This window comes from Danio rerio, chromosome 4 (genome assembly GCF_049306965.1).
Source record: "Danio rerio strain Tuebingen ecotype United States chromosome 4, GRCz12tu, whole genome shotgun sequence".
In the NCBI taxonomy this organism is placed as follows: Eukaryota; Metazoa; Chordata; class Actinopteri; order Cypriniformes; family Danionidae; genus Danio; species Danio rerio.
Genome location: NC_133179.1, coordinates 67,136,442 through 67,160,487, shown reverse-complemented (window position 1 = coordinate 67,160,487; position 24,046 = coordinate 67,136,442). Strand labels below are relative to the sequence as shown.

The following is a 24,046-nucleotide window of genomic DNA, read 5'->3' as shown; positions in this document are numbered from 1 at the left end:
GGGAAATTAGAGTGTCAGGATAGCCTATGGCAATCCCACTAAAGCAAGGGCTTTGGAAGTGCATTAGCACAACAAAACAAATGATCAAAGCATCCCACATTCGTTGTCACCATGCATGTAGACTTTCCAGTTGACCCAGCAGCACCTCCCACGATTTGCTAAACCCATCCTCATGCACCATTTGGATTCGTGAAAAGCCTTTTGTCTTTTTTCATTTCTGTACTTTTACCCACGCACTAAAAAAGCAATATGGAGCGCTTCACGGATTTGCGTGTCATCCTTTCGCAGGGGCCATGCTAATCTTCTCTGTATCGATCCAATTTTAGTATATGTGCCACCGTAGCGAGCACAGATCAGCAGTCAGGCTCAGGGCATATGTACTCCTCGAGTCCCAGCAATGTTCCTCCAAGGTGGTGGGACCTGGAGAGCCATGTTCCAACTTGTATGCCGTGCACTACAGAGCTTTGGTCCTGTCAGTGCTAGGCACACTGATTGATGCAGTAGGTCACCAAGTTTAAAGACTGGGGAAATTAGAGTGTCAGGTTAGCCTATGGCAAAGTCCCACTAAAGCAAAGGCTTTGGAAGTGCATTGGTTGCACAACAAAACAAACGATCAAAGCATCCCACATTCGGTTTCACCATGCATGTAGACTTTCCAGTTGACCCAGCAGCACCTCCCACGATTTGCTAAACCCATCCTCATGCACCATTTGGAATCGTGAAAAGCCTTTTGTCTTTTTTCATTTCTGTACTTTTGCCCACGCACTAAAACAGCAATATGGAGCGCTTCACGGATTTGCGTGTCATCCTTTCGCAGGGGCCATGCTAATCTTCTCTGCATCGATTCAATTTTAGTATATGTGCCACCATAGCGAGCACAGACTAGTGGTCAGGCTCAGGGCATATGTACGCCTCGAGTCCCAGCAATGTTCCTTCAAGGTGGTGGGACCCGAAGAGCCATGTTCCCACTTGTATGCCGTGCACTACAGAGCTTTGGCCCTGTCAGTGCTACGCACACTGATTGATGCAGTAGGTCACCAAGTTTATGGACAGGGGGAAATTAGAGTGTCAGGATAGCCTATGGCAAAGTCCCACTAAAGCAAGGGCTTTGGAAGTGCATTAGCACAACAAAACAAACGATCGAAGCATCCCACATTCGTTTTCACCATGCATGTAGACTTTCCAGTTGACCCAGTAGCACCTCCCACGATTTGCTAAACCCATCCTCATGCACCATTTGGAATCGTGAAAAGCCTTTTGTCTTTTTTCATTTCTGTACTTTTACCCACTCACTAAAACAGCAATATGGAGCACTTCACAGATTTGCGTGTCATCCTTTCGCAGGGGCCATGCTAATCTTCTCTGTATCGACCCAATTTTAGTATATGTGCCAGCATAGCAAGCACTCAGGCTCAGGGCATATGTACGCCTCGAGTCCCAGCAATGTTCCTCCAAGGTGGTGGGACCTAGAGAGCCATGTTCCCACTTGTATGCCGTGCACTACAGAGCTTTGGCCCTGTCAGTGCTAGGCACACTGATTGATGCAGTAGGTCACCAAGTTTATGGACAGGGGGAAATTAGAGTGTCAGGATAGCCTATGGCAAAGTCCCACTAAAGCAAGGGCTTTGGAAGTGCATTGGTTGCACAACAAAACAAACGATCAAAGCATCCCACATTCGTTTTCACCATGCATGTAGACTTTCCAGTTGACCCAGTAGCACCTCCCACGATTTGCTAAACCCATCCTCATGCACCATTTGGAATCGTGAAAAGCCTTTTGTCTTTTTTCATTTCTGTACTTTTACCCACGCACTAAAACAGCAATATGGAGCGCTTCACGGATTTGTGTGTCATCCTTTCGCAGGGGCCATGCTAATATTCTCTGTATCGATCCAAGTATATGTTTTTTTTTTTCAAAACATCAGTTCAGAAGCATATAAAAATATCATTTACAAACATTCCTTATGACATTATGTTGGTTTCAAAACAGGAAAACAACAAGCATAATCATTCTGGCAAATCTATTTTCAAACCATCTAGTGAGTACGTAATATAAGGAGTATTCAACATAAAAGTTTTGTAAAATTCAGTCTCTTTTTCTTCCATTCTAAAATATTGTTCCACAGTTTTAATATAGTTTTCCAGTTTCTTTTATACATTGTCCATAACTCCATTTTAGCATGTTTATTTTTAACAATGTTTCTCCTTTCTCAAATTACAGTTCTTGCAACTGATAGAAACAAATAGGCAATTCTTGTTTTACTTCCATTAAAACTAGGGATGCACGATATATCGGCGCCCATATCGTTATTGTCCGATAAATGCTATTTTTAAGATTATCGTTATCGATCCGATGTTGACACCTTGCAATTTCGAAATCATATCTTTTTTGCTTCAAGTATAGACTATTCAGTTCATAAGAGCAGTTCAATCTTTTATGAAGTTTGCTGTATAAAAATATAACAATTTAAAATATTTATTATTATTGGCCTATACATATCGGCTATCGGCCTCCAAGTCTGAAGAATTATCGGTTATCGGTATCAGCCAAAAAATCCATATCGGTGCATCCCTAATTAAAACCAAATAAAAACATTTTATACCATTCTGTCTCCTCCTCAATCAGTTTTACTTTTCATCATTTGTTTAATACTTTCTTTTAACTTTGATATAAATGTATTAAATTCAACACATTTTAAAAACAAATGCATAATACCTTCATTTTTCAGTCCACATATTTTGCATAATGCATTCTCACTGCTTCCAATTTGTGCCAGTTTTGTTTCAGTGAAAATAACATTATGTCTGATGAAATAATCCAACGTTTCAATTTTTGCGTCTAAATATTTCCATTTTAAATTCTTCCAGATTCCCTCTTTGTCTATTTCCACAAATATTTTTTTCCAAAATTGTTCTGAAACTGGTCTTTTATGCACTTTGTTTCTGAAACAAATGTAGAAATTTTTGAGAACACATTCTTGAAAATCTTTCTCATTTTCCTTTAAAAACATTTTCACATTATTCCTTCATTCGAATCTATGATTTCAAAACTTTCTGGTTCCACACCTACAAATGTTTCCATAATTTATCGTCCACCCAAACTAAATGATGAATTTCTAAATGACTTTGCTGCTTTTTAACACATATTACCACCCTCTCACCTAATATTATGGTTTTAGGAGATTTTAATATTCATGTGGATAATTTTAATAACTCCCTTACAAGAGATTTTATATCCTGTCTTGAGAGCTTTGGACTTCAACAGCATGTCAATGTTCCCACACACTCTAAAGGACACACCCTCAACCTCATCTGCTGCTCTGGTGTTTCACCCATTGACCTCTCTGCTGAGGAACTCCCTATAACGGATCATTTTCTCCTCTGATTTAATTTTGCACTCTCTCTTTCTTCCACCAAATCTCTCCGTACTATTTCCTTCCGTAACATAAAACATATTAATTTAAAATCCTTTTTTTGCTAGTATTAACTCTCTTCCTGAAATTACTAACCTTTCATCACCAAATGATTTAGTTTCTCATTACAACACTGGACTTCACTATAAGTCTCTGTAATAAAGTTCACGGCCCTTTGGCCGCCTGGAAGAAGGAGGCGGAGAACCGACGTAGTTTAAAATTATTTATTAATAACAGGGACGGCAGCTCCTCACAGAGACAATGGGGGGGTTGGCGCCACAGCCCCTGCGAGACCTATATGAGATGGGCCGAGAGAACAGGAGATGAAAAAAAAGGAAAGACAGAGTACACCAGGAAAGGGGAGAGAGGAAAATGAAAAAAAAAATTGGGGTTCGGTTCTCCAGACACGCTGCCACTCGGTCCTCCACCAGCTGAGAGATGCGATGACGTGCTGGGAGCCCTGTGGAGGAATCTATCCACCCGTCTGTCTTCTGGCGTCCGGCGGCGGTTCTCCTGGCTGGCTGGCGGCATCTCTGGTCTCCTGCTCCGCTTCCGTGGATGGATGCAGGCTCTGGCATCATGGTGGATCGCGGCAACTCCCCCGGGTTCTGTGGGATGGCTCCCTTCAGCACTTTCCCCTTCGGTGGTGAGCCCTGCGTCTCCTGCTCCTCCCCATGCTGGGAGACGGCAGCAGGCAGATCCTTTCCTCGCCAGCCTTAGGCCGCCCCGGCACTCTGGGCAGACGAACAGGTTTCTCCCCCACTCTGGTTAACTCCCAAACACTCGCCCCTCTCTCAGCGGCAAGGGCATCTGGACAACGCGTCCCTCCTTCTCCCGGGCTTCGGCACCACTGTAATAAAGTTCATGGCCCTTTGGCCGCCAGAAAGAAGGAGGCGGAGAACCAACGCAGTTTTAAAATATTTATTAATAACAGGGACGGCAGTCTCCATGTCTAAACCAAAACGGACGGATGGCAGCTCCTCACGAAGACTGCCGTCAAACTGAAAGCAAAAGTAAAATATGTCCGGGCCCGGTCCTCTCTCGGCTTCCTCTGCCATAGTTCCTCCTTTTATGGTCCAGAGCTCCTTCCGTGGGATCCGAGGCAGGTGCGCACCGCAGGTGTATCCACTTACGCGGTGGCCTTACTCCGTTCCCACGGCTCTCGGCCACGCCCCCTCGCCACAGTCTCATATGGATTTTTTGAACATCTGACAGAAATAAAGTCAATCAGGTAAGCAATGAGCGTAGCTGCTGCTGCTTCTCTTCTGTTTCTGCATATTAACAGCAGGTGTTCATCAGTGCTCAATCATCACTTAATTAAACTCATCATCGGCTCATTAACTTTACTCTGCTGCTGAGTAAATTTTGCTCATATGCTCAAATTTTGCTCATTTGCTCAAATTTTGGATCATATGTTTTGTCCCAGCTAAGATCTTAAAATGTTCTTTACTTCTCATAGTAACAAATAATGATAATAATTGTCATGGTCACATATATTGCTGTATATGAAGGGATATTTATTTATTAGCATGATGGTTGCTATATTTTAATGAAACAACTGTTTACTATGTGAATGGAGCTATCAAACCGACACGAGCGTTGAAAATAATACATAAGCTAAACTTTTTCAGGTTTTGTGCAGCCATATATACATATAAGTAATATCACAGTATAAAAATAACCTACAACACGAAATCTCTAGGACAGGTGAACTTTCTGACGACACAGCGTCACCAGCACAGACCAAACACTGCACAAAGAATGAGATATTTTAAACATGATGTGACCTTAGCATTAATGTAACAATAAAAATAACTTACCGCACAAAATCTCTGTAATGGATGAACGTCTGACAGCGCAGCGTCAGGCACACAGACAAAATACTGCACACACAGTGAAATATTTTAAATGTGATGTGAGCAAAACATACTGTTTATCAGAACAGGATAAAAATAACCTACCGCTCTAAATCACTATGACAGGTGTACTTGCTGACAGCGCAGCCTCACGAACAAAGACAAAATGCTGCACAAAGAGTGAAAAACTTCGAACGTGATGTAACCAGAACATATTGTGCATCAATATAACAGTATAAAAATAACTTACCACACGAAATCTCTACGACAGGTGTACTTTCTGAAGGCGCAGCCTCACGAATACTGCTCAAAAAGTGAGATATTTCAAACATTTCGTGAACAAAACATACTGTGCATCAATATAACAGTATAAAAATAACTTTCCACACAAAATCACTTTAACATACGAATTAATCTCGACAGCAGATGAACTTTCTGACCCAATAAATTGAGCATTCAGAGCAAGAGAAACTTTGGAAAATCCTCAGCGCTGATTGGCCCTGATTTTAAACTTTAGACAATGCATCCCTCCGATTAGCCCAGGGTCTAAGCAAACTGTAGACAATCGCGGCTTCTCGTTGGACGAGAGTCTACAGTCTACAGTTACCATTGCACGTTCCCTGGGCAGATGTCTGCGAACTTCCCAAATGTGGGAATCTCGACTGCATAATTTCTGGTAGTGGGGGACTGCGTTCGCGCTCTCCCCTGAGCACAGTGGTTCAAGACAGAGTTCAGGCGGTAACGTCAGAGCTGGAGCCAAGTGGTGCTCGCTGCAGAGCCGTTTGAGGAGAGCTGAGCTCCAGCGAGGGGGAGCTTAAGCTTGAGGTCCACCTTTTTTGCACTTCTTCTACGAGTGATGTCACTGGGAGGGGTCAGCGTGGCCGGAGTGCAATGGCCAAGCCTCGCCCTGGGTGAACCACCTTCTTGATCATGGTATCTCCCCTGCCAGGTAAGTATGAGTTGCCGGGCGGCGCAAATGGCAGCCGCCGTTTTCTATCGGCCGTACTCCAGGGCGGTGATGCCCAGCCACCGAGCATGGGGAATGGGCCAGCAACCCCTGTCTCCTGACGGCGCTGTACTTGCAGCAGACGTGCCTGTGCCTACAAACCACTCGCTAGTAACTGTGGCAACGCATGAAGAGTTTGAGCTTCCTCCAGATGCTTGCTTTATGTTTTGTCATCAGTTGGGGCTGCCAACACATGGATTCCACCGGACGCACTCGATCTGGGGATAACAGACCCTCTATGGGGGGAGGGGAGGGGATCCTCCTGTTCTTTCTTTCTTTTCCTCCATCTGTTTTCTTTCTCTACAGATGCCGTTTTTCTCTGCTTAGTTTCTGATTTGGTCTATTTGGACATGTCGACCTCCTGCTTTGCTGCGGTTCGGACCGCCTTTGCCTAGAGCTCCGTGCTTTGCACTCTTGCCTTGTATGTTTTGTGTCCTGTTTTCTCACGTCAGCCTATCAGCACAGTGCTCAAACGACATAGCTTGAAGAAGACGAGGGGATCTACAAACGTTCCGCAAAAGAACTTCACTGACGAAAGCGGAAGCGCTAACGAAACAACCTCCCGCTGCAAGCACCTTACATTCCTGGGACGGGAAACCACCGACGGCTGGCTGCGAAATTGCCTCTGGTTCAGATTGGTTTAGAACCGTCCCTCTGCCCAAAAGGCCACAGACGTCTGCAAAAGATTGCAGTTCTTGAAACAAAGTTACCTCTGATCCGAGCAGAAGCGTTCACTTACTTAATGGCAGATAAAATGATGACCTTTCACATGGTCTGCATTCGTTCCGTCAGTAACAGCGGCAGGCCGGTAAAAATAAAATTCTGACATTCCACAGGGCACACTCGCTTGGCGGACAAAAGCCACCGGGGGCTCTCTTTGCGTGTTCCTTCACCTGGTCAAACCGCTTTGAGGGGGGACCTTTCGAGTAGTTTTCGGCGTCAGAACAGACTCTTCTAGCGACGGGTGGGCAGGCCTTCCACAGGCGCGCGCGGCTCTACTGGAGCAAAAGAGGCTTGGCAGAGGACGAGGAAGAGAGGGAAGCGCCGCTCCAGCGAGGGGGTGCTCGCTGCAGAGCCATTCGAGGAGAGCTGAGCTCCAGCGAGGGGGAGCATGAGCTGTCGCTCCTCCTCCTGTAAGCTGTTTTAAAGAGCCCATATTATGGGTTTTTGAAAATTCTCCTCCATGTAGTGTGTAACACAGCTCTAAGTGAAGTGAAGTATCCAGCTAAGGCTTAAATCTGTGAGAATACAGTGTTTAAAACTGTTGATTCATCTATAAAAGAGTCGACTCATAGTGCTTCAAACGAGTCGCCTTGATAAAGATTCATTAGGTGTTTCGCCATGACGTTCGAACGAAACCAAGTTATTCACGTGCACGCGCAAACCCGGGAGATTTCAAACCTGAGGCCCCGCCCTCTGACGCAGAAACCCAGACACACACACACCCGCAAACACACGCACACACAAACATGCCGGTCGATTGAAGTCACACTGCAGATAGATATATTGAGTCTGTACCCAAAGATGAAACCTCAGCATTATAGCCAAGCAGTTGGAAACTACTGGAAACTTCTGGAAACTACATGCTACAAAGAATACTTCATCTGCGTTTGTTAAAGGAAGGATTAGTAAAGAGTAACTTAATGCTGGACGTCAGGATGGATTTTTCTTCCTCCATTTCTCAAGTGTAAGTACGTGCGATTAAAGTTGCCTCGTTTTCTCTAGCTTGCAAATGTATTTAGTTGTGATTTGTTACTTGTAACCGCGTGTACTGTATCAGGTTAACTCGCTATATTCTCTTATCGCGTGCAAAGTCACGTTAAAAACGCGACGCGTGCTGCTTTGTTAACGGAGCTCCATGGACGCGGAGAAGTGTGTGTCTGTGTGTGCGCGTGTGCGCGCGCTGTCGTCCGGAGGTGTGTGTGTGTGTGTGCGCGCGCGCGCGTTGTCGTCCGGAGCAGGGTTAAGTGCGTGCGTGTGTGTGTGTGTGTGTGTGTGTCTGTGAAAAGAGCAGAGTGAGAAGCTAGGAGATCTTCTCAACTGTTTTTGGAGTTTTTGCTCAATAAAATAGTTAGTCGTCTGAATTTTCAAGTCCATAGTCTGTATTTACATTGACCCACTGGCAGCTAAAATCCACACCTACACTATCGAGCGTGCATGAACTGTGATTACTTTTATATTGCTGATTTGGCTTACTTTTATATAGCTGTTTGGCTTTTCACTCTCTGACTGAAGGCAGTCGACCAATCGCAACAGACTGTCATCGGTCCAATCAGCGCAGATTAGCTTCGCGCTAAGGAGGGGTTTGGGAACAAATGAATCACTGGACGATTCATACGGGAGTCGCTGGGATAATTAGGTAAAAATAAATGCAGATTATAAGACCATGAAAGTGTTTTTTGACCTTGCATGCATATTAAACTGTTGTTGGAGACCCTTACAACCAAGATATGACCCTATTTCATGTATAATATGGGCTCTTTAATGCGTACACCAACCCCACCCCTAACCCTACCCCCAGTGACATCACTCGTAGAAGAAGTGCAAAAAAGGTGGAGCTCAAGCTTAAGCTCCCCCTCGCTGGAGCTCAGCTCTCCACAAATGGCTCTGCAGCGAGCACCACTTGGCTCCAGCCGGGTCCGACGCTACCGCCTGAGCTCTGTCTTGAACCACTGTGCTCAGAAAGAGCGCGAACGCAGTCCCCCACTACCAGAAATTATGCAGTCGAGATTCCCACATTTGGGGAGTTCGCAGACATCTGCCCAGGGAACGTGCAATGGTAACTGTAGACTGTAGACTCTCGTCCAACGAGAAGCCGCGATTGTCTACAGTTTGCTTAGACCATGGGCTAATCGGAGGGATGCATTGTCTAAAGTTTAAAATCAGGGCCAATCAGCGCTAAGGATTTTCCAAAGTTTCTCTTGCTCTGAATGCTCAATTTATTGGGTCAGAAAGTTCATCTGCCGAGATTAATTCGTATGTTAAAGTGATTTTGTGTGGAAAGTTATTTTTATACTGTTATATTGATGCACAGTATGTTTTGTTCACGACATGTTTAAAACATCTCACTTTTTGAGCAGTATTCGTGAGGCTGCGCCTTCAGAAAGTACACCTGTCGTAGAGATTTCGTGTGGTAAGTTATTTTTATACTGTTATATTGATGCACAGTATGTTCTGGTTACATCACGTTCGAAGTTTTTCACTCTTTGTGCAGCATTTTGTCTTTGTTCGTGAGGCTGCGCTGTCAGCAAGTACACCTGTCATAGTGATTTAGAGCGGTAGGTTATTTTTATCCTGTTCTGATAAACAGTATGTTTTGCTCACATCACATTTAAAATATTTCACTGTGTGTGCTGTATTTTGTCTGTGTGCCTGACGCTGCGCTGTCAGACGTTCATCCATTACAGAGATTTTGTGCGGTAAGTTATTTTTATTGTTACATTAATGCTAAGGTCACATCATGTTTGAAATATCTCATTCTTTGTGCAGTGTTTGGTCTGTGCTGGGTCCGCTGTGTCGTCAGAAAGTTCACCTGTCCTAGAGATTTCGTGTTGTAGGTTATTTTTATACTGTGATATTACTTATATGTATATATGGCTGCAAAAAACCTGAAGAAGTTTAGCTTATGTATTATTTTCAACGCTCGTGTCGGTTTGATAGCTCCATTTACATAGTAAACAGTTGTTTCATTAAAATATAGCAACCATCATGCTAATAAATAAATATCCCTTCATATACAGCAATATATGTGACCATGACAATTATTATCATTAGTTGTTACTATGAGAAGTAAAGAACATTTTAAGATCTTAGCTGGGACAAAACATATGATCCATACCTGTACACTGAGTAAAATTTACTCAGTTCAGAGAACATTTGGTCCCTCTCTAAATTGAGCGAAATTTACTCAGCAGCAGAGTAAAGTTAATGAGCCGATGATGAGTTTAATTAAGTGATGATTGAGCACTGATGATGAACACCTGCTGTTAATATGCAGAAACAGAAGAGAAGCAGCAGCAGCTACGCTCATTGCTTACCTGATTGACTTTATTTCTGTCAGATGTTCAAAAAATCCATATGAGACTGTGGCGAGGGGGCGTGGCCGAGAGCCGTGGGAACGGAGTAAGGCCACCGCGTAAGTGGATACACCTGCGGTGCGCACCTGCCTCGGATCCCACGGAAGGAGCTCTGGACCATAAAAGGAGGAACTATGGCAGAGGAAGACGAGAGAGGACCGGGCCCAGGCATATTTTACTTTTGCTTTCAGTTTGACGGCAGTCTTCGTGAGGAGCTGCCGTCCGTCCGTTTTGGTTTAGACACGGAGACTGCCGTCCCTGTTATTAATAAATATTTTAAAACTGCGTCGGTTCTCCGCCTCCTTCTTTCTGGCGGCAAAAGGGCCATGAACTTTATTACAGTGGTGCCGAAGCCCGGGAGAAGGAGGGACGCGTTGTCCAGATGCCCTTGCCGCTGAGAGAGGGGCGAGTGTTTGGGAGTTAACCCGAGTGGGGGAGAAACCTGTTCGTCTGCCCAGAGTGCCGGGGCGGCCTGAGGCTGGCGAGGAAAGGATCTGCCTGCTGCCGTCTCCCAGCATGGGGAGGAGCAGGAGACGCGGGGCTCACCACCGAAGGGGAAAGTGCTGAAGGGAGCCATTCCACAGAACCCGGGGGAGTTGCCGCGATCCACCATGATGCCAGAGCCTGCATCCATCCACGGAAGCGGAGCAGGAGACCAGAGATGCCGCCAGCCAGCCAGGAGAACCGCGGCCGGACGCCAGAAGACAGACGGGTGGATAGATTCCTCCACAGGGCTCCCAGCACGTCATCGCATCTCTCAGCTGGTGGAGGACCGAGTGGCAGCGTGTCTGGAGAACCGAACCCCAATTTTTTTTTCTTTTTCCTCTCTCCCCTTTCCTGGTCTACTCTGTCTTTCCTTTTTTTTCATCTCCTGTTCTCTCGGCCCATCTCATATAGGTCTCGCAGGGGCTGTGGCGCCAATCCCCCCATTGTCTCCGTGAGGAGCTGCCGTCCCTGTTATTAATAAATATTTTTAAACTACGTCGGTTCTCCGCCTCCTTCTTCCAGGCGGCCAAAGGGCCGTGAACTTTATTACAGAGACTTATAGTGAAGTCCAGTGTTGTAATGAGAAACTAAATCATTTGGTGATGAAAGGTTAGTAATTTCAGGAAGAGAGTTAATACTAGCAAAAAAAGGATTCTAAATTAATATGTTTTATGTTACGGAAAGAAAATAGTACGGAGAGATTTGGTGGAAGAAAGAGAGAGTGCAAAATTAAATCAGAGGAGAAAATGATCCGTTATAGGGAGTTTCTCAGCAGAGAGGTCAATGGGTGAGACACCAGAGCAGCAGATGAGGTTGAGGGTGTGTCCTTTAGAGTGTGTGGGAACATTGACATGCTGTTGAAGTCCAAAGCTCTCAAGACAGGATATAAAATCTCTTGTAAGGGAGTTATTAAAATTATCCACATGAATATTAAAATCTCCTAAAACCATAATATTAGGTGAGAGGGTGGTAATATGTGTTAAAAAGCAGCAAAGTCATTTAGAAATTCATTATTTAGTTTGGGTGGACGATAAATTATGGCAACATTTGTAGGTGTGGATCCAGAAAGTTTTGAAATCATAGATTCGAATGAAGGAATAATGTGAAAATGTTTTTAAAGGAAAATGAGAAAGATTTTCAAGAATGTGTTCTCAAAAATTTCTACATTTGTTTCAGAAACAAAGTGCATAAAAGACCAGTTTCAGAACAATTTTGGAAAAAAATATTTGTGGAAATAGACGAAGAGGGAATCTGGAAGAATTTAAAATGGAAATATTTAGACGCAAAAATTGAAACGTTGGATTATTTCATCAGACATAATGTTATTTTCACTGAAACAAAACTGGCACAAATTGGAAGCAGTGAGAATGCATTATGCAAAATATGTGGACTGGAAAATGAAGGTATTATGCATTTGTTTTTAAAATGTGTTGAATTTAATACATTTATGGCAAAGTTAAAAGAAAGTATTAAACAAATGATGAAAAGTAAAACAGAGCAGATTGAGGAGGAGACAGAATGGTATAAAATGTTTTTATTTGGTTTTAATTAGGGATGCACCGATATGGATTTTTTGGCTGATACCGATAACCGATAATTCTTCAGACTTGGAGGCCGATAGCCGATATGTATAGGCCGATAATAATAAATATTTTAAATTGTTATATTTTTATACAGCAAACTTCATAAAAGATTGAACTGCTCTTATGAACAGAATAGTCTATACTTGAAGCAAAAAAGATATGATTTCGAAATTGCAAGGTGTCAACATCGGATCGATAACGATAATCTTAAAAAATAGCATTTATCGGACAATAACGATATGGGCGCCGATATATCGTGCATCCCTAGTTTTAATGGAAGTAAAACAAGAATTGCCAATTTGTTTCTATCAGTTGCAAGAACTGTAATTTGAGAAAGGAGAAACATTGTTAAAAAATAAACATGCTAAAATGGAGTTATGGACAATGTATAAAAGAAACTGGAAAACTATATTAAAACTGTGGAATAATATTTTAGAATGGAAGAAAAAGAGACTGAATTTTACAAAACGTTTATGTTGAATACTCCTTATATTACGTACTCACTAGATGGTTTGAAAATAGATTTGCCAGAATGATTATGCTTGTTGTTTTCCTGTTTTGAAACCAACATAATGTCATAAGGAATGTTTGTAAATGATATTTTTATATGCTTCTGAACTGATGTTTTGAAAAAAAAAAACATATACTTGGATCGATACAGAGAATATTAGCATGGCCCCTGTGAAAAGGAACCTGATGGATCTTTTCTGCCCCCACCCTGTGGCCCCCAGCGATCCTCTCGACGTCACATGGCCTTGGACTGCAGGGTAGTGACCCCTGAACCCCATTGGGGTCGCCTGTGGCCTTGAAGGGTGCTCATGCTTGCTGAAATTAAAGAAATGCCCAATATGGTAAAAAATCAAAAGCGGCCTGGCAGGCTACCTGAAACTGGCATAACAAGTAGCCATGTGCTTTCTGGGGTATGACAGGTGCATATTAAGTAGACATGTGGACAGCTGTCATTGTATATCAGGCAATCAAGAATGTGTATTACAATGTAACTGAATAATTTGAAAAAAGAAAATTCATTTTAAAGGAGTTACATTTAATAATAAAAAAGTATATTTTGTAATAAATGTGTTACAATATCTTCAAATATTGTATGTTTATTTACAACATAGCTAGCTAAAATGTTTTTATATTTATGACTTATATTTTATATTTTACATTTTTTTAAGTAATAAAATATTTTAATAGTTCAATAATAAAACATACTGAAATATTGACTTTTAAATTGAACATTGTATAGGGTAACTGATGTTAAATTAAAACATTCAGTTTAAGAACTGTCAATTATATTGACCCTAACGTTTAGGTAATTTATTTATTAATATTGAATAGCATGTAATAAAATATTTAAACAGAATGATCATATATAGGATATAAAAAAATATATCTATAATATATATAATAATTAAAATATATTATAATTAAGAGTCTAAAATGTAAATATTAGGCATTAATATTTAAATAGGTTTATTATTACTTTTAAGTTTAATAAATTAAGAATATAATTAAATATATTTTAAAGTTTTATTTTATTTACTTTAATTTTTAGGTGTTACTGCATTTATATTGAACATTTACTTAACTTTAATTTACAAGATAATTTTATACCACAATTGTTTTTTACTGTTAGGTAAACTCTATTGTTTATAACTTGTTTATCAATAAAATACAGGACCCTTAAATTACACAATGATAATGTTAAAGCCACCACATGAATATGTGTACGCAGTGTATTTTTGGAAGTTTTATTTTATTAAACAAGTCCTTTAACTCTTGTTTGCAATAAACGAATAGAAAAAAATTATGTAAAGTGTAATATAAATTAAGTTATTTGAGTCACAACAGATAACCCACTCTTGGGATACTGTAGCTACTGAACAAATATCTTATAAAAAAAGAAAAGAAAAAAAGCTGAAACATACACAGAGATTAGAAAAAATTAGAAAAAAGTTTATTTACACAAAATATATAACTATTTATACTTTTAACATATTAGGGATGTACAATATAGTGAAATATTAATTTTGTTATCACAACAGTATATGGGATATAAAAATCACAAACGTATGATATATTATTATTTTATAAACTACCTTCACAGTAGTTGCTGCTCAGCTATTTGCTTGAGCAGCTCAAAGCTTAACCCAGAGCTAAAAATCAACACTAACTGCAAAAGATAAGAAAAAAGAAAATGACAACAGCCAATCAGAGTTTGAATGTCTTGCTTAGTCGTTTTAAAGACTAAATGTTTGCACCTTGACAGTGTTTTTAGACTTAAAATCTTTAGAATTCAGAGTTAAATTGCATCTAAAAATGCACTGTTAAAAATTGTCCCGTTAAAAAAACAGTAAAATACTGGCAGCTGCAGTTGCCAGCAATGTACTGTTATTTTACAGTATGTTGCTGTAAAAATACATGGACTACATTGATTTACACAATACTCAAGTGAACTCATTTTGCTCACTGAAAGCAACTGCCTCAACTTGGTCAACTGCTGAATGAGTTTATGAAGTAATGTGCTATATATGCTTAGAAGTATACTTATAATGATAACTTATTTTAGTTAATTAGAAAAGTTCGGTTTAACTCTAATGTCTTATTTTTCACAACAGCACACATACATGTAAATCTGGAATCACCAGAGAGATTCTGACTGCATCAGCAACTAAACAGCCACTATCTTTAAATAGAGAAACATGCAGAATAACATCAGCAGTTCATTGTTCATCTTTAACTCATACACTGGCTCTACTCTCCTCCACAACGGTGACAGACAGAAGAAATTAGCTTCAGGTCTTACAGTAAAATACTGTTTTTTCCTTGATTTAACAGTAATCTACTGGCAGCTGTGGTTGCCAGCAATCTACTGTTTTTATACAGTCTATTTCCGTAGTGTAAATTAACAGTATATTACTGTTAAAATACATTTTTACACTGTGTTTTTACCTCTCACACCTTTAACCCTTTAAACCCCAGAGCATATACCTCAGTTTTTATTGAAGTGTCCACACTACTGAGTGTTCAAGAAACATGTAGCAAAGCTGAAGTAAATTCATTAATTAACTGACTAATTAAATGATAATTGAGGATTAACAATGAACAAATGAAGAAATACTGAAGGGAAAAAACAATAACAGAACATACAAAACTTTAGTCACAGCTTTATAATGAAATAACCTGAAGAACAACAAATGATTAAATCATTTAAATGATCAGCAGATGATTAAACAACTCTACAAACATCATCACCAGCTACACTTATTACTTAATACATGTATTTTTGTATAACATTTACTAAAGTTCTTCTTGAGAAAAAGTGAAAGTTTTACGTCACCATCATGGAGAACAGAGTTTGCTTTAGTTGGGCTTTTAGCCCTGCCGTTTTTAACATTTACATATTTTGGCTGCTGCAATTGTTAAGAACTTTGTTTAAAAAGCTCTTTTGATGTGGCAAGCCAGCCAAAAACCTAAATAAGATCTGGTGATGTTCATGTTGCTATTAAATGGCAGAGTCTGTTCTCATTTAGTGTAATAAATTTACTGCTCCTATTCAATGTTAAATTCATTGTTTTACATTATATGTATATATCTGGCAATGATTTCTGGAAGTTTTTAAGATTATCTTGGACAATAACACTGCTCTATGGTGTAAGTCGCACTCAAAGAGACATCAATAATCAGCATATGAACCTCAATAATGGTGACAACTAACAAAATTAACATTTTAACTCACAAACAGGCAACTGAAAGTCTAAACATAAACAACAGCAGAATCAAACACAAATAAAGAAAACAGTTAGACCATTATACAACATTTGTTTATACCGCAATGCATGCTGGGATATTTGTACCGTGCCATTCCCAGCATGCATTGCAGCATGAAACATTTGAATTGTTACCATTGTTGAGATACAAGGTCAGATTCATGAGGTCTGAGTGTGTATTTTTCATTACTTAACTGTTAAGTAATTACGGAGGTATCCTTTCTGTTTCCACTTCTCATTAATTAATTTAATACCTGCAACTAAGCATAAAATCTATTGCATGAGGCCCTTCATCCAGATTTATACCAAAACATTTATCAGAACTAATTTCAGACAAATAGATTTCTCTATTTATTGACTTCCAACTTTATTGCTATAATACAAATATTATGATAATTCTTTATTATAGTGATTGGAGAGTCTGAATTAATAAGTTTAAGGGTGAAGAGCCCAACTAAACCAGCCCCTCACTCCATTACGGTGACACGAAAAACACCTAAATTTCTGTTGGATCTCAATGAGAATAGCATTGAAGTCAAATCAGTCAGTAATAAGTGTGTGTCTGCTGTTGTTTGTGAAGTTGTTTAATGATCCTCTGCTGAGACTGAAGGTGTTTTATTTTATTTTATTTAATGTTGTAACTCAAGTCACTGTTTGTGTTTCTTGTTTATTTTCCTCAGTAATTGTAATTATTAACAGCAGGTGTTCATCAGTGTCTGAATTCACTCATTAGTGTTCATTAACTCTGTCAGGTGAACTATATTAGTTAACTAGTGTATGAAATAGTGAACAAGGACACAAAGTGTGATTTTAAACACAGACTTCAAAACATCGAATCTGAACTCTGTTAGCTCACAGTTTTCTGCAGTTGGTTACTTTCTCGAAAACAAAAATGTTACCCAGAAAGCACTGTTTTTAACAGAATATTACTGTTTTAGTGAAAAAACATTATTTTACCGTAGAATCTGACCGTTTTTTAACAGCAATTTTTTACAGTGTACAGTTATAATGCTCATTCTTGAGCACGATGAACATAGAAGACACGTTTTACGCGTTTGCTTTTGAATTTTGAGACCACGAGCACTAGCTATTAGAATTAGTGCTGCGGGAGTGCTCTTGGTAACGTTATTATGTGACCATAGAATGACCAAAACAGAACGTCCTCCTTAAGTCATATTGGAAACATTATTATATGACTAAAAGAGGACCATGTGAAAACGTTCTGGTAATGTTAGAAAGGTTGTCTTTGTAACGTCATTATGTGACCATATAATGACCAAAACAGAACGTTCTCCTCAAGTCATACTGGGAACGTTATTGTATGACTAAATGAGGACCATGTGAAACGTTCTGTTAATGTTAGAAAGGTTCTATTTGTAATGTTATTATGTGACCATATAATGACCAAAACTAAACGTCCTCCTGAAGTCATACTGGGAACGTTATTTTATGACTAAAAGAGAACGTTTTGGTTCCAACATGGCGACGAGCTAGACAGACGTGCAACTCAACGCTCTTACCACAGACGGCCAGAATTTAAACTTTAAGAAACTTTTAGATATTAAACTGACGAAATAGCCTCCGAGTTCAACCCCGGTCACAAAAAAAAATTGCTTTTCGCCATGGCAAATCGAAGAAATACAAGGAAGAATCCAGAGGAAAGTCCTGACGGTGACGAAGCTAACGGTAGCGCCAAGCTAACAAGTGAAGCTACAACGAACAACGAGGAAAACGATGTGATGAAGGCTCTCGCAGACATGAAACACTTTTTCACATCTCAATTTGAAGGCGTTCTGAATGCTATTCAAGGAATTAAAAATGAAATCTCCGAATTTGGCGGCAGACTAGCAGAGGCTGAACATCGAATTAGTGATACCGAAGATAATGTGGATAAGCTACAAAAAACTGAAAACTCTGGAAAGCCGAGTTGTAACACTCAGCACGAACCTGGATGACTTAGAAAACCGTAATCGCCGTTGCAATCTCCGGCTAGTCAACCTACCCGAAAAAGCGGAAGGGACGGACGCGGCAAACTTTCTAGAAAAGTGGACTACTGACGTGTTTGGAGCATCTACTTTCCCTACTCCAGTGATTATTGAAAGAGCGCACAGAATCGGCAGGCTCCAGGCAAAGCCTCAGCAATACCCGCGAATACTGAGCATGAAATTCCTCAACCTTCGTGACAGACAGAGAATGATACAGGCTGCCAGAGAGATGGGAATTGGGAAATTTCAGGAGCACAAGGTGATGTTTTTCCCAGACTTCTCGGTAGCGGTGAGGAAACAACGAAAGCAATTCGATGATGTGAAGAAACGACTCCAGGTACTAAATATTCCTTACAGATTTATGTATCCTGCCAAACTGAGCTTCATGCATAAGGGCCAGTGGAGGATCTGTGAGACGCCAGAGGATGTACAGAAGTGTATTGAAGAATTCGGAGAAACATCAGGAGAGTAAAGACAAATTTCAAATAGTTGGCTGAATGTTCAACTGTTTTATTTTTCAAAGCTATTATCATAAATCAAGGTAATTAACCGCGAACACGTAACGTGACAATTATTCACCTACTGTATAATGGCCGGTTAAAAACAAATAGGCCTATATTTAAATGCAAGTCAGTTCAATGATTGTTTGAAGAAAATGTTTGATTATCCTTGATGTCCTATTTCATTAGGTTGTCTGTGGGTAGGGCAATGTCCAATGACTCTTTTATTGCTAGCCAAGGATGTGTTCCTAGTAATACGACCATCCAGGCCTGTTGAAGAATCTTTGCAATATGATGGGAAAGAGATAGATACCGGCTGGTTCTGTTCAAATGGGTTAAACGCCGGTTTGTTAAGGGTTTTCTTTTCCCTTTTTTCCCCTGTTTTTTTTTCCTTTTCTTTTTCTTTAATGGGCAACTTTTTTTCTCTTTTTTTGTATTTATTTCTTTTATTAATTTTTTGCATTATGATTATGGACATATAGACATGTAATATTCCTAAGTATGTCAAGTGAATCTCAGTTAACATTTATATCCTGGAATGTTAGGGGGTTGGGTAAACTTTCAAAGTTAAAACAAGTCATGACTAGACTTAAAACATTTAAAGCATCTATTGTATTTCTACAAGAAACCCATCTTTTGTCTAATTACTAAAAGTACGTAGAAGATGGCCAGGTTAAGTAATCTCTGCTTCATATGCATCTAACTCAAGGAGTGTATTAATTCTGATACACAAAGCCATTCCATTTAAAGTGTCAAAGGTGATTGCAGATAAATTCGGCAGATATTTAATTGTTCAAGGCTTTCTTATAGATAATAATATTACCCTTGTAAATGTGTATGGACCCAACTCTGACAGTCCAGAATTTTTTGAGAACTTGTTCTTAATCTTGGCCTCTCAACCTGGCTATTTAATTATAGGAGGAGATTTTAATGTGACATTAAACCCACATTTAGATCGATACAATAGTAAAGAGATGGCTCACACACAAAGTAGGAAAAAACTTAATAGTTTTATAGAGGAACTTGATTTATGTGATCCATGGAGGAGAAAATATCCAAACAAAACTGAATATTCATGTTATAGTTCATCATTAAAATCATATTCACGAATAGACTATTTTTTAATCTCCAATAATTTATTCCATCAAATTGTTGACTGCTCCTATGAGGCTATTGTAATTTCAGACCATGGTCAAGTAAAACTTGTATATAATGTTTCAAAAATTATAAAAGGGCCTTGTAGATGGAGATTTCATCCAAGATGGCTTCATGATCCAAAATTTATGGAGTTCATTGGTACTCAAATTGATTTATTTTTTAAAACTAATCTGAAAGAAACATCTGCATCTATAAGATGGGAAGCCTTTAAGGCTTATATAAGGGGCCAAATGATAAGCTACACATGCTAATGTAACCCGGATAACCCAGGTTACTAGTTGGTAGTACACAGCAATAGAAAAAATAGAAATACCCTTATAAATATGAGAAAAAACACTGGCAGAATACTCGATTAAATAATATACATTAAAATTATTTATTTATATAAATAATTTATAAAAGAGTATTATACAGCATTCAAGGGAGTATTGCTTTAGAATGACATCATCGTGCCTTCTGCTATAGCAGCAGAACAACTTTACAAACTATAACAAATCTCTCTTGTCTGTTAGTTTGTGTTTACTGTTGCTATGGTGATTCAGTGTTTGCAAGGGAGTGAGAGAAGTAAGTTGATATTGTATTATCAGTAGAAAACTATTAGATTTATATCTTTTAATGTTCTAAATTCGTATTAACTGTGCAATTTTACCGTTAATAAGATGCTGCAATGATTTATATAATATATTTTTGATGAAGGATTGAGAGAAAAAGCGTCATTTGTATATGAGAGTGAAATCTGCACACGAGTGCCACCTGGAGTTTTCCTGGGTTTTCGCTTTGATTTTGAGTGATTTCCTTGGTGAGTTTGTGTTTATTTTTGTTTTCATTTTAACATGATTTCAAGTAGTGTCAAAAATGTGTGTATATATGTTAAGTAAATGTGCATATGAAGCGTGTACATATGAGATTTATTGTTAAAGACATTCTATTAATTGATATTTGCCTTGTGTTTTGCAAGGCTGGGTTTTTTGTGTGTGTCGAAGCATCTGTGATGAGTCCCTAATTCACGTTGGACTCGAGGAGAAACTTACGGCGAGCCACCCACGGAACCGACTCTCCTGTTAGACTGTGTGTTTGTGCCACCGGACTGGTAGGAGAGTTCTTTTGATTGTTTGGAGAAACGAGACTCGGACTCATCGCGACCTTCCGCTTTTCCTTCTTTTCCTAAAATCCTCAACGGAAAACCTTTACTGGAACTGAGCTAAGAGAATCAACAGTTCTCTTTCACGAAATCCTTGGTATTGAACTGTGAACGGCAACCGGTGGAACGAATCATCTGAAAGCAAAACAAATCCTTTGGACAGCAAAACGAATCTTTTGAGTAGCGAACGATTCATTTGAACAGAGTTTTGATTCTTTGAACAGTGAGGTGATTCATTCTAACAGAGTAGCGATCTTTTGAACAGGGAGGTGATTCATTTGAACCGTGTATTGACTCTTTAAACAGAGAGGTGATTTATTTGAGCACATTAATGATTTATTGAGTTAAAAGTGTGAATATTGAATTATAGCCTGCATTTGAGTAGAGTTGGTATATTTATTATTGATTTATTTCTTTATTTTCTTTTATTTATTATATTTGAGAATACAGAGTATTTTTTATCACAAATTTATTGCCTTCTTTACTTTGTTTTATACAAAGGGTAACACAGTGTTGTAGCTTTCTAAGATTTTTATTTTCATTTTGTACAAGTGTTTGAAATTTCTCAACTGTCTTGATCACAACTTTGTTTTAACTGTATATTGACTTCACGTTCATCTGTGTAAAGAAAAAAAGAGAAATTTTTTTACTTTTTATTATTATAATTTATAATCAAACCTATATATACATAAATACTTATGCTTATTGGACAGAAATTCACAAACTCATAACATATTTCTAATTATATAAACTATATTGAAGGAAAAAACTGACTGTGTCTGATTATTCACTCACCTGCTGTGCTGCTTTTCTCTCTCCAGTAGCCGTTCTTTCTCTTCTGACCAATTGGCCCACATTGAAAAATACGCTATCGCGACAAATCAATCGTACTTGCTACAATCTTGGCGAGCCAGCCAGGAGCGAGAAAGCAGCAGCTTTTGAGGTGAATAATTATTGAAATACGCATATATAGTGAAAATATAACATTACAATGGATGTCATAGAACGAGAAGACGTTAAAATAGAAAATGCAGTGATTATTAGTGGTTTAACCCTAACTGAAACAGATGAAGTCGTAGAATCCTACCTTTTGAGATTTGGTTCTATACGGCAAAACTTTCTGATTGATGATCCGCAGTCTGCATTTCATCATAATGCAGTTGTTGAGTTTTCACACAACTCCGCCATTTGCAACATTTAGCCTCAATTGCCTTTGACTATCGTAAGCCCTACTGATATGAGCGTTATATTCCGCATACATAAATTGAGTACTGTTTACAGCACCGCCACATCTAGCGCCACAGCAAAGCAACTGAAGTCACAAGAGGATAAAAATGTAGAATCCCAACAAGATATCATTAAGCAAAATTCAATGAAAATTAATGGAGTGACACATTTGGATGATGCATCATACAGAGATTGTGGACTTGAAAATTTAAAATCCAGCACAAAAGTCTTGACAAGTGTAACTAACACCCCTCAGCGAACTGGAAGTTTCAAGCCATCTGCTTTAAGAAATGATAATAACAACCCAGCCAAGGTGAACATGAGTACTACATCGCCCCATAGTTTAACAGAAGCCAATTCTGCATCTGTGAGAATTCCTATATCCTCTATGCACCCCCCAGACATTCAGAGAGTAATTATGGAACATGTTGTGAAGATGAGTGAAACAGTGCCCCAACACAGTGCTTCTTTCCGCTTAAAAGCCTTTTCTGGACGGATGCCTCGTCCAGGTAATGAGCCTGACTTCGACACATGGCGGACAAGCGTTGACTATTTGTTGAATGAGTTATCCCTTTCTGAGTCACATAAAATGCAAAAAATTCTAGACAGCCTGTTACCGCCTGCTTCAGATGTCATTAAGCATGTGAGCCCCAATGCTCCAGCATCAGAGTGTCTGAGGTTACTAGAGTCTGTTTACGGTTCAGTGGAAGATGGAGATGAATTATTAGCAAAGTTCATAAAAACTCTGCAGGATCCTGGTGAAAAATCATCTGCCTATCTTCATAGATTGTATGTGCTCTTGTGCACTACCATTAGGCGTGGAGGAATTGCGGAGAGTGAACGAGACCGTTATCTCCTGAAACAGTTCTGCCGTGGCTGTTGGGACAATGCCTTGATAGTTGAATTGCAGCTAGAGAGAATAAAAGCTGATCCACTCTCCTTTGCTGAGTTAGCAGTACTCTTAAGAACAGCTGAGGAGAAGAAAACTTCAAAAGAAGAGAGAATGAGAAAGCATCTTGGTTTGGGCAGACCCTCACCAACCCCACTCAAATTAAGAACAATAACTCACCAACAGTCTGCTCACTTTAATAACTCACTTGAAGTGGATGCAACTAATATTCCAGCATTTGACAATCCAAAACAGAAAGTCTCTAAACAGAAAAGTAAAACCCAGTGTCCTGAAACATCTGAAGCTGATGCTTTGAAAAAGGAGATTATGGCTCTCCAAAGCCAAATCACTGCCATTAAAACAGCAGCTGACCAGGAAGCAAGGGAGAGAACTGAGGCAAGTGAGCTTCAGCAACTAAAAGGACAGATAGCAGAGCTTAAAGTCCAACTTGCCACTCCTGGAGCACAGAGAAAGCAGTTTCAGAAATCCCCTCAACAGAGTAATAATCCTAGTGATTTTGGTGTCAGTCGAGAGAGAAATGAAAGGCAAAAAAACACTGAATTAAGAACCAATCGACCCAGACCATGGTATTGCTTTCGCTGTGGAGATGATGGTCATCTTGCCATTTACTGTGAAAATGCACCAAACCCATTAAGAGTTGAAGAAAAGAGACAAAAATTAAGAGAGAAACAAGCTGAGTGGGATCTTAGAAATGGAGGAGCCACAGTGCCTTTAAACTAAAATCAGTCTCTATCGCAGGGCGGATGGGGACTGAGAGAAAACAAAGCCCAAATAATCAACAGTCACTTAATAAGCATACAGATACCAGGAACTCCTTAAAGTTACCAGCCGGACTAGTGGGAATGAAGTGTACTGCTAGAGTCAAAATTGAAGAAAAGGAAGTGAACTGCTTGCTAGACACAGGGTCTCAAGTCACAACAGTCCCCATGTCT

At 39.5% G+C, this 24,046-nt stretch overlaps 1 long non-coding RNA gene, 3 other non-coding genes and 2 pseudogenes across 4 annotated transcripts; all 6 read right to left on the bottom strand.

The window, feature by feature from the left end:
- Positions 1 to 243: 243 nt before the first annotated feature.
- LOC141384221 (U6 spliceosomal RNA) lies at positions 244 to 350 on the bottom strand. Its single transcript, XR_012405276.1, has one exon. It is a non-coding gene; the product is annotated as a U6 spliceosomal RNA (small nuclear RNA).
- A 422-nt stretch (positions 351 to 772) lies between these two features.
- On the bottom strand, positions 773 to 879 carry LOC141382071 (U6 spliceosomal RNA). The gene has a single exon (XR_012403017.1). It is a non-coding gene; the product is annotated as a U6 spliceosomal RNA (small nuclear RNA).
- Positions 880 to 1,299: 420 nt separating this feature from the next.
- Positions 1,300 to 1,406, bottom strand: LOC137490799 (U6 spliceosomal RNA). The gene has a single exon (XR_011010861.1). It is a non-coding gene; the product is annotated as a U6 spliceosomal RNA (small nuclear RNA).
- Positions 1,407 to 1,819: 413 nt separating this feature from the next.
- On the bottom strand, positions 1,820 to 1,920 carry LOC137490803 (U6 spliceosomal RNA; annotated as a pseudogene).
- Positions 1,921 to 3,624: 1,704 nt separating this feature from the next.
- On the bottom strand, positions 3,625 to 5,455 carry LOC103909798 (uncharacterized). The gene is made up of 3 exons (XR_012402830.1): positions 5,375 to 5,455; positions 5,234 to 5,296; positions 3,625 to 4,621 (listed from the first exon to the last, which is right to left on the bottom strand). It is a non-coding gene; the product is annotated as an uncharacterized lncRNA (long non-coding RNA).
- A 619-nt stretch (positions 5,456 to 6,074) lies between these two features.
- On the bottom strand, positions 6,075 to 6,226 carry LOC137490789 (U1 spliceosomal RNA; annotated as a pseudogene).
- Positions 6,227 to 24,046: the final 17,820 nt, after the last annotated feature.